Raw genomic sequence first — 13,149 nt, forward strand, 5'->3', positions numbered from 1 at the left:
TGGTGCAATAGTGCACAAAATGCGTAATTAAGGAATAACAGGAAAAGTGGGTAGATGGATCTATAACTTCCTAACAAATGGAACACAAAGAGTAATAGTAAACAGGGTCAAGTCAGAGACGGCGACACTCAAAAGCTCAGTTCCACAAGGCACAGTACTCGCTCCCATCCTGTTCCTCATCTTTTCCAACATAGACGGAGATGTAAGCCACAGCACCCTGTCCTCCTTTGCGGATGACACCCGAATTTGCATGGCAGTGACCTCCATCGAAGACACCGCAAAACTCCAAGCGGACATCAACCATATCTTTAATGGACCTCAGCAAACAATATGATGTTCAATGAAGACAAATTTTCAATACACCGCTATGGAAAACACTATGAAGTAAAATCTGTATCGTAGTTTAAAACAAATTCCAACCACACAATAGAGCGAGAAACTGATGTGAAGGACCTGGGAGTGATAATGTCAGAGAATCTCACTTTCGAAGATCACAATGTTTCTACCACATCTGACAGGAAAATGAGAGGATGGATAATGAGAACCTTCAAAACTAGAGATGCCAAGTCCAAGATGATTTCAAATCGCTTGTTCTCTCTTGGCTAGAATATACACTAATGGCCCATTTCAAGGCAGGCGAAATTGCAGACCTTGAGAATATACAGAGAACTTTCACGGCGTGTTTAAGTACAATAAAGCATGTAAATTACTGGGAACGGTTGAAGTCCTTTGATTTGTACTGCCTGGAACGCAGGCGAGAAAGCTTCATCATAATATACACTTGGAAAATCCTAGAGGGACTAGTCCCAAATCTGCACACGAAAATCACTCCCTACGAAAGTAAGACTCGGCAGGAGATGCAACATCTCCCCAATAAAATGCAGGGCTGCCACGAATACGCTAAGAGACAACATAATAAGTGTCAGGAGCCCAATACTGTTTAACTGCCTCCCTGTATCCGTAAGGGGTATTACCAATAGACTCCTGGGTGACTTCAAGTCGGAGCTGGACAGGCTCTTAAAGTCAGCACCTGATTAGCCTGGTTGTGGTTAGTACGTCAGTTTATATGCGGCCGGCAGGAACAGTCTGGTTTATCAGGTCCTGATCCACCGCGAGGCTTGGTTACAGACCGGGCTGCGGGTCGTTTACCACCGAAAACCCCCTCCAGGTATACTCGTCAAGGTATAGACATGCACCATGCTATGTATATGATCATGTAAGGCAGGACGACAGTCTTTTTTACCACCAGACCAGAATACATTAATCACTAAAAACGTTGATTAAACTCAACTATCAGAAATATTGGGCGTGTTTTTTTTTTACACCTGTTGTCTATGTTCCCCATCAGTAAAATGGGTACCTGGGTGTTAGTGGACTGGTGTGGGTCGCATCCTGGGACACTGACCTAATTTGCCCCAGCATATATACTGTGTGACTGATGGTGGTTAATGGGGTTTAAAGTCTATCGATTCCACTTTTCTTACCCCACATATACTTAAATATAGCAGAGAATATTTAACCTCCTACTGTTTCCAACAATGGATATACAATGGGTACATACAATGTTTTTGAGTAAAACAATGTTTTAAATATTACCGCTCTCTGAAACATATTTAACCTGGTATTCCTCAAAGTTTGTAATCTCTTTAACATATTATCCCTGACTATTGTCAGCGATAATATAGTTACATTCATAGTTAAATTCATAGTTACATTCTCTGGCTTTCGCCATATCGTTATCAAAATATACACCACAAAATATACACCACAAAATATACACCACAAAATATACACCACAAAATATACACCACAAAATATACACCACAAAATATACACCACAAAATATACACCACAAAATATACACCACAAAATATACACCACAAAATATACACCACAAAATATAAAAGGTTCTGCCTATCACTCTTATACATCCACAAACCTAATCCCATTATTTTGATCTTATGGAGATTAATGCACAACCCTGTTCCAAATTCATACATATTTACTCTATTCCACAACTCACGTTAAACTCCTGGTTTATTAATAATGTATCATCGATATACACAACTACACTCGGCAAGACACGTCCTCCTACACTTAGTGAACCTTGTAACACTCACGAACTGACCTATAAAATGGTTCCTCAGTAACTGCAAACAATACTTGGGATACTGGACAACCTTGTCGGATCCCTTTATTGCATCCACTGAAACCATTCACATTCACCATACAGAAATAAATAACAATCGTTGTGATGGTTCTCCACATCATAGACACCCAAGTTTAAACTTATAATTTGCTTATTTTTCCACAGTCATAAGAATTCTACACAGATTTTGCAAACCATATTGGCAGCCCATAATTTGTCATGTTCTCCAAACAACACTCAAAAATAACCAGTTTAAGCTTCTTTTAGAAAATCTATGATTTTTTTTTTGTCTTTGCAAAGAGTATTCTCCACAACTGTAACAAAATGCACTGGGACTGTTCAAGCAGACTCTTCGTGAAGAGCTGATGGTTCTTTGGAAATAATAACAAAATAAAAATAACAATATTGTTACGTAGCCGTTGGTGACGCAACTCTTGTCGTTAAATTTTAAATTATTTAAAAATAAAATATTAATCTTTATTAAAACTGTCTGTAAATACAAATTGTCACTATATATACATGTTATGGCTTAGTTTCCTGTTGAGAGATGCAATATTTCACAAACTAGAACCAGTTTGAAAAACCTACTGCCATTTTCGAATTCAGCAACCCCAAAATACCCTAAATACGTTTAAATGTCTTTGACAAAGATTTTTTTTTTAAATAAAATATAAATTCCATAAGAGTTTAGCTATACAAGTTAAGATCCACTAAAATTACTTTCTACACTTTCTCAAGGGGTTCATTGATGTAAAGAAAATGATCCGGTGCTCGTGGCCTGGTGGCTAAAGCTCTCGCGTCACATGGCAAGGGTCTGGGTTCGATTCCCAGCCAGAGTAGAAACACTTGGTGTGTGTTTTTTTTTTTACACCTGTTGTCTATGTTCCCCATCAGTAAAATGGGTACCTGGGTGTTAGTGGACTGGTGTGGGTCGCATCCTGGGACACTGACTTGATTTACCCGAAATGCTATGCATAACAAGGGGCTTTCTATACAGTAGTACTTCACTGATGTCAGCTATGGTCTGTATACTTTGTACATGTATTTGTAGTAAATAAAAATATTAAAGAACCTGATCTTTTTGTCTAGTTCCTCAGATCAAATCTAATTGATCCAACCCCTCCCTTCCACGCTCCTTCCCTTCTTTTCCCACCATAACCCTTCCCTTCCTTCCCTTCCTTTCTTACCCTTTTGGCCCTTGGGGATTTCCCCTTACAAATTACAGCTCCAGGGATGAAGTAAAAGGGATCGTGGTCCGTCCCATACCGTCGAGTCCCTCAGTGTTACCGCTGTTTTCCGTTGAATGTGGATCATCTGATGATGTGCTGAGCTGCTCTCCGGAGTTCTGGAGGGAGACTTCGGATGTTCTCAAGGTGACAGAGGTATCTTTAGAGGCTGACTATCGGTTCCAGGAGGTAGCAACATAATAAGAAATGTCTCACATCATGTTTTCAGAATCACCTGCCATGGTTTCAAGCCCACCCCGTTCCATGATTTATTTACCCCCTCTTATGTCTGTCGAGGTGGCTCGATGGATGTGAGGTTGCTGGTCTGGATTTGCTGGTTTACTAGCTTGAAGGGGATGGTAGGGAGTGCGAAGGCTTACTCAACCCTGTAAGATCTTAAGTAGGTCTTACCAAGGCTGGCTCCTCCTTAGGAAAATTAATGTATAGAAAAAGAATAATAACATACAAATATAAACACTTCATTGTTATAATTGAAAATATAAAACATTTAAATATCAACGCTAATATATACAGTTAGACTGGGGTGTCTGATGTTGTTGACTCTGCACCTTGTAGAAATTGTAGCCGTTGCTGAGGATGTAGGGGTGTCACAGCTGTTGAGTGACAACCCAACGACTAGTTCGTCACAGTGTCTAGCCTTGAATAATCCGTCAAGATGTTAGGAATGCAGGTCCTTCACCACTGCAAAGATGAGGGGTAGTTGCCTGGGGTTGTCTACACTCAGGTATGTAGATAAAAAGAGACGTCCCAGAACTCATGTGAAGTTCGTCTCCTTCAGCACTGTTTCTATGGTTGCCAGATGACCCAAGCTGACATTCCAAGCTAGAGACAAAAGTTAACCACTGCTTGAGAAATCACTCTCCATGATAAGGAAAGTATTTAAAAGACTGGTAAGGGTTTAAAAGCATGTTACTCATGAAAGTCAAGGCATTATGAACTAAGTTTTCAAAGTTAAAAGTGAAGCTTTTAACCAATATATCCATTAAAAACAGGAGCAGAGGCTTTTACTTACAGTTGTGCTGGGAGTTGTGAGTCAAGTGATTATCCATTTGGTTGGAGCCCCACACATCACCTTTCCGGGTGGGGAAAAAGGGGGGGATAGCGGAAGCTAGACACTGACCCTACCTTAACAAGCAGACTGGCAATTAAACTATCGTCACCATATACTCGCTCACTAATCCTATATGTTGAACTTTTCCCTCACACTCCCCCAAGCCAAGACTTATAGTCAAGGAATATAAGAAGAATAGGCAAGGAAAAAGTTCTAAACCAGGAAAGTCACGTAAGGTACCAAATCTTCTACTGACTGTCAGGACTTAACCAGTCAGAGAAATAATTGGATGAACCATTGATATACACAATATGAAACTTAAAAGCTTGGAGTGCCAGTGTCCACCTCAAGAGGCGACTGTTGCTTCCTTTAAAAGTTTTTAGGTATATCAAAGGCTTGTGATCCATCTCTAAAATGAATTCTTTTTCCCAATAAATAAAATTTAAGTTTGGAGATACCCCACACAAGGGCCAAACATTCCTTTGTATGGTGGAGTATCTCGCTTCTGCAGGAAGAAGTTTCTGGCTTAGGAAGCATACAGGAAAGGGTGTACCATCATGATACTGTAGTAACACTGCACCTAGGCTGGTATTGGAGGCATCAGTTCTTAAACAAAATGGCTTATTAATATCTGGAATCTTATGTATAGGGTCTTTAGAAAAGATGTTCTTAAGTTCATTAAACTTTTCTCGAGCTATGTTGGAAAGTTCAAGAGGTTCCTTCACAGACTTTTTAAGGTAGTCAGATAAGATGCCTGTAAGATCGGTAATGTTGGGGATAAACCGTGCATAAAAAATTACAGAACCAAGAAAGCTATGCATGAACTTCTTGGTTTTGGGGAATTTAAACTCTAATAAAGCTTTGATCTTACTGGGTAGAGGCTGCAAAGAGTTATTAGAAAGAATCAATCCGAGATATCTAATTTTGTTATACCCAAGGAAGCATTTCTTTGGCTTGGCAGTGAGGCCATGTGAGCCCAACCTACGTAAAACTGATGTTAATGTTTGGATATGCTTGCCCCACGTGGATGTCATTACGTAAATGTCATCAAAATAAAATAAAACATTTGGCATATTACCCAAGACCTTTCTCATCAGTCTCACATAGGTAGCACAGGCAGTTACCAAACTGAAGGACATAGTTCTATACTGCATCAGTCCTTGGTGTGTAGGAAAACCGGTGTACTGCTTAGATGAAGGATCTAACATTACTTGATGATATGCCTGTGCAATATCAATCTCTGAAAAGAAAGAAGAGTCATAAAATTTGTGTAGATCGGTATCTATTAAGGGCATAGGCTCACCATCCCACCGACTTACAGCATTAGGTCCTCTGAAGTCAATAGCAAGTCTATATGAATTGTCTTCCTTCTTAACCATGACTATTTGTGAGCAATATGCAGATACTGAAGGTTCAACGATCTTTAGTTTTAATAATCTGTCTACCTCTCGGTCAAATGCGTCCCTAAGGTGAACTGGAACTGGGCATAATTTCTGTTTGATAGGGTTGTCCGTGACTAAGTCAATATTATGGACTACCATGGAGGTGACACCTGGATTATCCGTAGAAACATCTGAGAACTTACCCACACATTGAAGTAGTTCATGTTTCTCATGGTCATCCAAAGACTCATTGATATTAATGTTTGTCGCACCTGTGTGTTCAAGAGTCACCAAGTCACGTAGTTCTCTGTCATAATCTACGTTAGAGGTGTCAATTACGCACGCCTTACACTCATCAGTTGTCTTATCAAGTTTGTATGGAGAAACTAAATCAAAGTCATTCAGTCAGTTAACCGAATTTCTTCGGTAATATTTCTTAAGAATGTTGATATGATAAAGCTTAGATTTCCCCTTGACTTCTATGAGGTAATCAACCTTCCCACAAGTTTTCAATACCTTATACGGACCTTTCCATACTGCTAATAATTTATTTGACTTGATAGGCAAAAGTACCAGAACTTCATTCCCTACTTTAAAACTTCTCCTCTGACTTTTGGTATCAAAATAGGTTTTGTACTGGTCCATTGATAAGCTTAAGTTTTTCGAAACTATGTCAGAGGTCTCCTCATGTTTGGATCTAAGGTCAATGAGAAACTGATAAGAAGACTGAACCTCAGTATTCACCTCCTCATTAGTCCATAAGTCATGAAGGATGGACAATGGACCTCTGGCCTGTCTACCATAGAGAAGTTCAAATGGTGAAAACCCCAAAGAGTCACTGGCAACTTCCCTCATGGCAAACAAAGCACAGGGTAGGTAACGATGCCACTCCTTAGGTTTATGGGAGCAAAGTTTCCTTTAAATGGACTTGAGAACCGAATGCTGGCGCTCAGTCCTCCCATTACAGCTGGGATGATAGGGTGTTGTGAAGAGAGGCTTCACTCCCAGAAGTTCTTAGAGATGTTGCATTAATTCAGATGTGAATTGTGTCCCACGGCCAGACAAAATTTCTCTAGGGATGCCAACTCTGGAGAAGATGGACAAAAGCACTTCAGCCACCTTTGTAGTAGTTGTGGACTTTAAGGGTACGGCTTCAGGGAAACTCGAAGCATAATCAACTAATGTTAAAAATATATCTATGTCCCCCAGATGAAAGTGGTGATAAAGGACCAACGATGTCAATAGCTACTCTTTCAAACGGTGCCGTAAAGATTGGCATTTTGACCATAGGTACTCGCCTGGTACCTCGGGAGGATGACAGTTGGCAAACTTTACATGATCTACAATATGTAGTGATATCTGAGGACATTTAGTGCAAAAAATAGTTTCCCTAATTTTATTCAAGGTTATACGATGTGAGAAATGTCCGACCACTGGCAGGTCATGAGCCTTTTAAGAACAGTCTCTCTGCATTGACTTGGAACAACTAAGATGGAATAGTCTATCTCGTCTGAATTTAATTTGAATACCGATTAATGCATGATACCTTTAATATATTCAAATTTATATGAAAAGTTTTTCATTTGGATAACTTGATTTTTGCTAGCTGCGTTATGGCAATTCTGAAAAGAAGGGCAATTACGTTGTAAATTGACAAAGGAGTCCTTAGATATATCTAAAGGCTTAGAGTCAGAGAAAATCAAAGGATGGACAGTAGGAGAAGCCTGGGCTTTTGTTTGAGCCCTAGTCAGGACATTTATAGTATCGGAGGTGATATCCTCACTTTCATCTAACAAGTGAACCGGTGATTCTACTATCTTGCTTTCGAGAGTAGTATCACCGGTTTCTAACTCCACATGAATATCAAGAGACATTGTCTCATCTGAACTGTGGAGGGGCTTTTCTGACTTTACAGGAAGAGGAGCTGAAAAACTTATGTCCATCTTTGGTGATGAAAGGTCAACCTCAGAAGGAAGAATGGCACCTTTTACAATACCTTTTAGTACGGAGCAAGAAGTGATTGGAGCTAGTATGGTTTTGGACCAACCTGTGAACCATTTAGACCTAATATAACAACGGATGGTAGGAAAAGTGTCTGTACAGCCCAAGTAGTCTGAAAGGATAGCAAAGGCATGAGTTTTGTTAGGGAAAAGTTCAATAGATAGGAGTAGAGAGGGAATATATAGTAACAATAGTTTCATTGCTGGCTACTTGTTAAGGTAGGGTAAGTCAAGCTCCCGCTATTCCCGCCTTTTTTCCCCCACCCCAAAAGTGATAGTTTGACTGCCAGCTGCTTGTTAAGGTAGGGTCAGTCTAGCTCCCGCTATCCCTTCCCCTCCTTCTTATCCCCCCCCCGAAAGGTGACGTGTAGGGCTCCGGTCCAAACAGTAATCACTAGACTCACAGCTCCCAGCACTACTGTAAGTACATGCCTGCCATGTATTCTAGTGGTTTTATTGGTTGAAAGTTTCACTTTTGACCAATAATAAACTTTGTCCTTTCAGTCTTGCTCTAGGTTGACTGTTGTAATAATCACCACATCTTTTAGGTATTGTACTTATCATGGAGAGTGATTTCTTAAGCAGTGGGAAACCTGTCTATCTTTCCAGCTTGGATGACAGAGAGGGTCACCTGCCAATCAACGAGCAGAACTGATGGAGATGGACTAACGTCCTGAGACTTCCCCTTTTTGGATTTAATTGTCTGTGCACCTGTATGAAATTGCAGGACATAACCCCTCATCATTGCAGTGGTAAAGAACCTGCTTTCCTGTCATCGGGATATAATACTCATGGCTATACTCTGAAGAACGAACCGGTGGGTTGTAACCAACACCTGCAACCCCCTCCCCTATCACCAGCAACGACTACAATTTCAACAACACAGTGTCACCAACACCAGACACCCAAGTTTTATATTAGCGTTGAATTCAGTTATTTATATTTTTCATTTTTCATTTTCTTTAATGTAGGATTAATATTTCATTTTTAAGTGTTTTATATTTTATATTTTCTATATAATAATGTTTATGTTTGTCTGTTATTATTTCTTTTTCTATTCATTAATTTTCCTGAGGAGGAGCCAGCCTGGGTAATACTGTCTGAAGTTGTTACAGGGCTGAGTAAGCCTTCACATGTGGCGACCTTGCCAGGATCAACTCGACTGAATCAAGATTCAACTCCATCTCGAATCTACCATTGGAACTTCAATGCCGCATACCACAGACGGTTACCACCAGCCATGAGTAATCATTCTCTATGGTAGGACTACAGTATAGGTATTAAAAAGATTTGGTGATTGTTATAGTCTCAATTTATTGTAAGTCAAGTCAAGGCAGGAATACTAGTTAATTCTGTCATCTATTTTTGTGTGAGCTTGAAACACTTTGGAGGATTAGACTCTAGGGACCCGAGATTTTCCAGTGACAATTTGTTTCATTGAGCTCTTTATTATATCAAGGGAACTGTCATAGGGCACTCTTGATTTGTTGGTGAGAAGAGTGGATGGTCAAGTGACCCCATTCTACTTACTGTTTGCTCGGAGCCTGCATAGAACCCTTTGTTTTAATTAATACATATTGTTTAATTGAAGTAGGATCGAGCCCTCTGGTTTATTTACAGTTTGAGCGGAGCAGGAATTGAACCCTCCGTTTTCTTTAATACCCGTTTCATTTCCCCTGATAGTTTAAGTTATTCTTGCAAGTATGGATGAATACCAGTTTTGGATGAACGCTGCAAGTAAGTTAGGAAAACAGGGAAAAATTTAGAATCTTTCACTAGTGCTAAGATCCAGGAAAGACTTGAAAGAGAGAGAATTGAGAGGGAAGAAAGACAGAAAGGGAAAGAGAAGAAGAAAAGGAGAGAGAGAGAATCAAAAGAGAAGAGAAAAAGGAAAGAGAAAGAATTGAGAGAGAAATCCAAGAAAGACAGTTATAAAGAGAGAGAGAAGACAAAAAGGAGCGTGATAGACTTGATCGTGAGGAGAGAGCTAGAGTACATGAAGAACAAGTTAAATTAAGAGAACTTGAGGAAAGCGCAAAGGATAGGGAACGTGAGGAACAAGCTAAAATATGTGAGGAACAAGCTAAGATACGTGAGGAACAGGTTAAACTAAGAGAACTTGAGGAAAGAGCAAAGGATAGAGAAGTTGAGGAAAAAGCTAGAGAACATGAGTTAATTGAGAGAGAAAAGGATCGCGAGCTCGAAAAATCTCGCCTTGAATTAGAGAATAAAAAGTTAACTTTTACACAACAACAATTAGAGGAAGGAGTAATGGAACAACGTGCAGTCAGTGCATATATTCCAACACCTAATTTACCTCCCTTCACAGAGGGGGAAGACATAACTTCATACATTATCAGGTTTGAAAATACTGCTACCCTCTGTGAATGGCCTGCTGACACCTGGGCTACCAGGTTAGGAATGTTATTTTCTGGTACAGCCTTGAATATCTATGCAACTTTGTCGCAGGATATCATGTGTAATTATAACCTACAGAAGAAGACAATCCTTAAATCATATCAAAAAACCACTAATTCTAACAGGAAAGATTTCAGGTATGCCACCTTACAGCCTGGCCAGAACTTTCAGCAGTTACAGGTGACACTCTTTCGTTTGTTCGACTTTTGGATAGAGAGTTCAGGAATTGATCGCAGTTATGAATCTCTTAGAGACTTCATGGTTGCTGACCAGTTCCTGACAGCTCTTCCCCATCAGATACGAACATTCATCAGAGAATGTAACCTAATTAAAGCTGAGGAAGTTGCTGAGGCTGCTGACCTGTATGCTGAGGCTCACAATTCCTATAAAGACCTGAAGGGATCTAACCCTAAGGGCAAGGGTTCATCAGACCTTAAGAAATCAAAGCCTCTAGTGGAAAGTAAAATGACTTCTTTTGTTCCTGTTTGTTATTTGTGTGGTGTTAAGGGACATAAACGTCCAGATTGTCCTTCTAAGAAGGTCCAAAAAGTTGGATGATGTTTTAAAGACTGTAATGACCAAGCAACCTTCTGTTCAGGAACAGTTAATGGACTTAATGTATCTACCATTTTACGAGACACTGGATGCACATGTATAGTCATTTCTGATAAGCTGTTCCCTAACCTTAAAGAAACTCATTCCTCTGCTATTCTTGCAGACTACTTGGGCCGTACAGACACTTTTCCTACCATCCGTTATTACATTAGGTCTAAATGGTTCACAGGTTGGTCTGAAGCAGTACTAGCTCCCATCACTTCTTGCTCCGTACTAATAGGTAATGTAAAAGGTGCCATTCTTCCTTCTGAGGTTGACCTTTCATCACCAAAGATGGACATAAGCTTTTCAGATCCTCTTCCTGTAGAGTCAGAGAAGCCCCTCGAAAGTTCAGATGAGACAATGTCTCGTGAGATTCATGTGGGATTAAAAACCAGTAATGATACTCTCGAAAGCGAGGAAGTAGGATCACCGGTTCACTTGTTAGATGAAAGTGAAGATATCACCTCCGATACTATAAATGTCTTGACTAGGGCTCAGACCAAAGCCCATGCTTCTCCTACTATCCATCCTTTGATTTTCCCTGACTTTAAGCCTTTAGATATATCGAAGGACTCCTTTGTCAATTTACAACGTAATTGCCCTTCTCTTCAGAATTGCCATAATGCTGCTAAACAAAATCAAGTTATCCAAAGGAAAAACTTTTCATATAAATCTGAATATATAAAAGGTATCTTGTACAAGTCAGTATTCAAATTAAATTCAGATGAGATAGACTATTCCATCTTTGTTGTTTCAAGTCAATGCAGAGAGACTGTTCTTAAAATGGCTCATGACCTGCCAGTGGCCGGACATTTCTCGCATCGTAAAACCTTAAATAAAATTAGGGAAACCTATTTTTGGCCAAAAATGTCCTCAGATTTCACTACCTATTGTACATCGTGTAAAGCTTGCCAACTGTCATCCTCCCGAGGTACCAGGCGAGTACCTATGGTCAAATTGCCAGTCTTTACGGTACCTTTTGAAAGAGTAGCTATTGACATCGTTGGTCCTTTATCTCCACTTTCATCTGGCGGACATAGATATATTTTTTTTTCAACAAGTCGGCCGTTTCCCAACGAGGCAGGGTGACCCAAAAAAAAAGAAAGAAAATCCCCAAAAAGAAAATATTTTCATCATCATTCAACACTTTCACCACACTCGCACATTATCACTGTTTTTGCAGAGGTGCTCAGAATACAACAGTTTAGAAGCATACACATATAAAGATACACAACATATCCCTCCACACTGCCAATATCCCAAACCCCTCCTTTAAAGTGCAGGCATTGTACTTCCCATTTCCAGGACTCAAGTCCGACTATATGAAAATAACCGGTTTCCCTGAATCCCTTATGTGTTTGTGTGTGTGTGTGTGTGTGTGTGTGTGTGTGTGTTTATGTGTGTGTGTGTATGAATTTGTATGTGTGTGCGTGTGTGTGTGTGTGTGTGAGAGAGAGAGACTCAGCAATCAACATTTGCACCAATAACTCACTACAGTTGTGACCGGGTGTGGAAGTGTGAATTGCTCATTACTCTAAAATTTGTTCATGATTGCAGCCATGTATAAACGTAAGTAACCATTCTTACAGTATTCATTACCTTTGTAACTTGTGAGTTCATTACCTTTGTAACTTGTGAGTTCATTACCTTGTACCTAGTTCAGCCATCAAAACTTTGGAGCCCGGTCCCTGGACCCATTGTGTACCTCTGTAATTGTAAATACCTTTGTAACTTGTCATGATTGCGACTAGACCTACCTGGAGTTCATTACCTTTGTAAATTGTGAGTTCATTACCTTTGTTAATTGTGAATTCATTACCTCTGTAACTTGCTCAGCTATCAAAACTTTGAGGCCCAGTCCCTGGACCCATTATGTACCTCTGTAATCTTTTGACTACCGCCCACAGGATGGGTATGGGGTGCATAATAAACATATTAACTAACTAACTGAATCCCTTCACTAAATATTACCCTGCTCACACTCCAACAGATCGTCAGGTCCCAAGTACCATTCGTCTCCATTCATTCCTATCTAACACGCTCACGCACGCTTGCTGGAAGTCCAAGCCCCTTGCCCACAAAACCTCCTTTACCCCCTCTCTCCAACCCTTTCGAGGACGACCCCTACCCCGCCTTCCTTCCTCTATAGATTTATATGCTTTCCATGTCATTCTACTTTGATCCATTCTCTCTAAATGACCAAACCACCTCAACAACCCCTCTTCTGCCCTCTGACTAATACTTTTATTAACTCCACACCTTCTCCTAATTTCCACACTCCGAATTTTCTGCATAATATTTACAC

General features: G+C 40.0%; 1 protein-coding gene across 6 annotated transcripts in view; it reads right to left on the reverse strand.

Moving 5' to 3' along the window:
- LOC128698449 (carbohydrate sulfotransferase 11-like) overlaps positions 1-13,149 on the reverse strand; it is a 174,503-nt gene that overhangs the window by 136,034 nt on the left and 25,320 nt on the right. The window contains exon 1 of one of the 6 annotated variants that reach the window (XM_070096826.1): positions 3,337-3,449. The exons of the other annotated variants lie outside the window; for them this stretch is intronic. The gene's annotated coding sequence lies outside the window, so the exon portion shown is untranslated. Of the gene's footprint in view, positions 1-3,336; positions 3,450-13,149 lie in introns of those variants that run through there. 6 annotated transcript variants of the gene reach the window in all.

This window comes from Cherax quadricarinatus, chromosome 55 (genome assembly GCF_038502225.1).
Source record: "Cherax quadricarinatus isolate ZL_2023a chromosome 55, ASM3850222v1, whole genome shotgun sequence".
In the NCBI taxonomy this organism is placed as follows: domain Eukaryota; kingdom Metazoa; phylum Arthropoda; class Malacostraca; order Decapoda; family Parastacidae; genus Cherax; species Cherax quadricarinatus.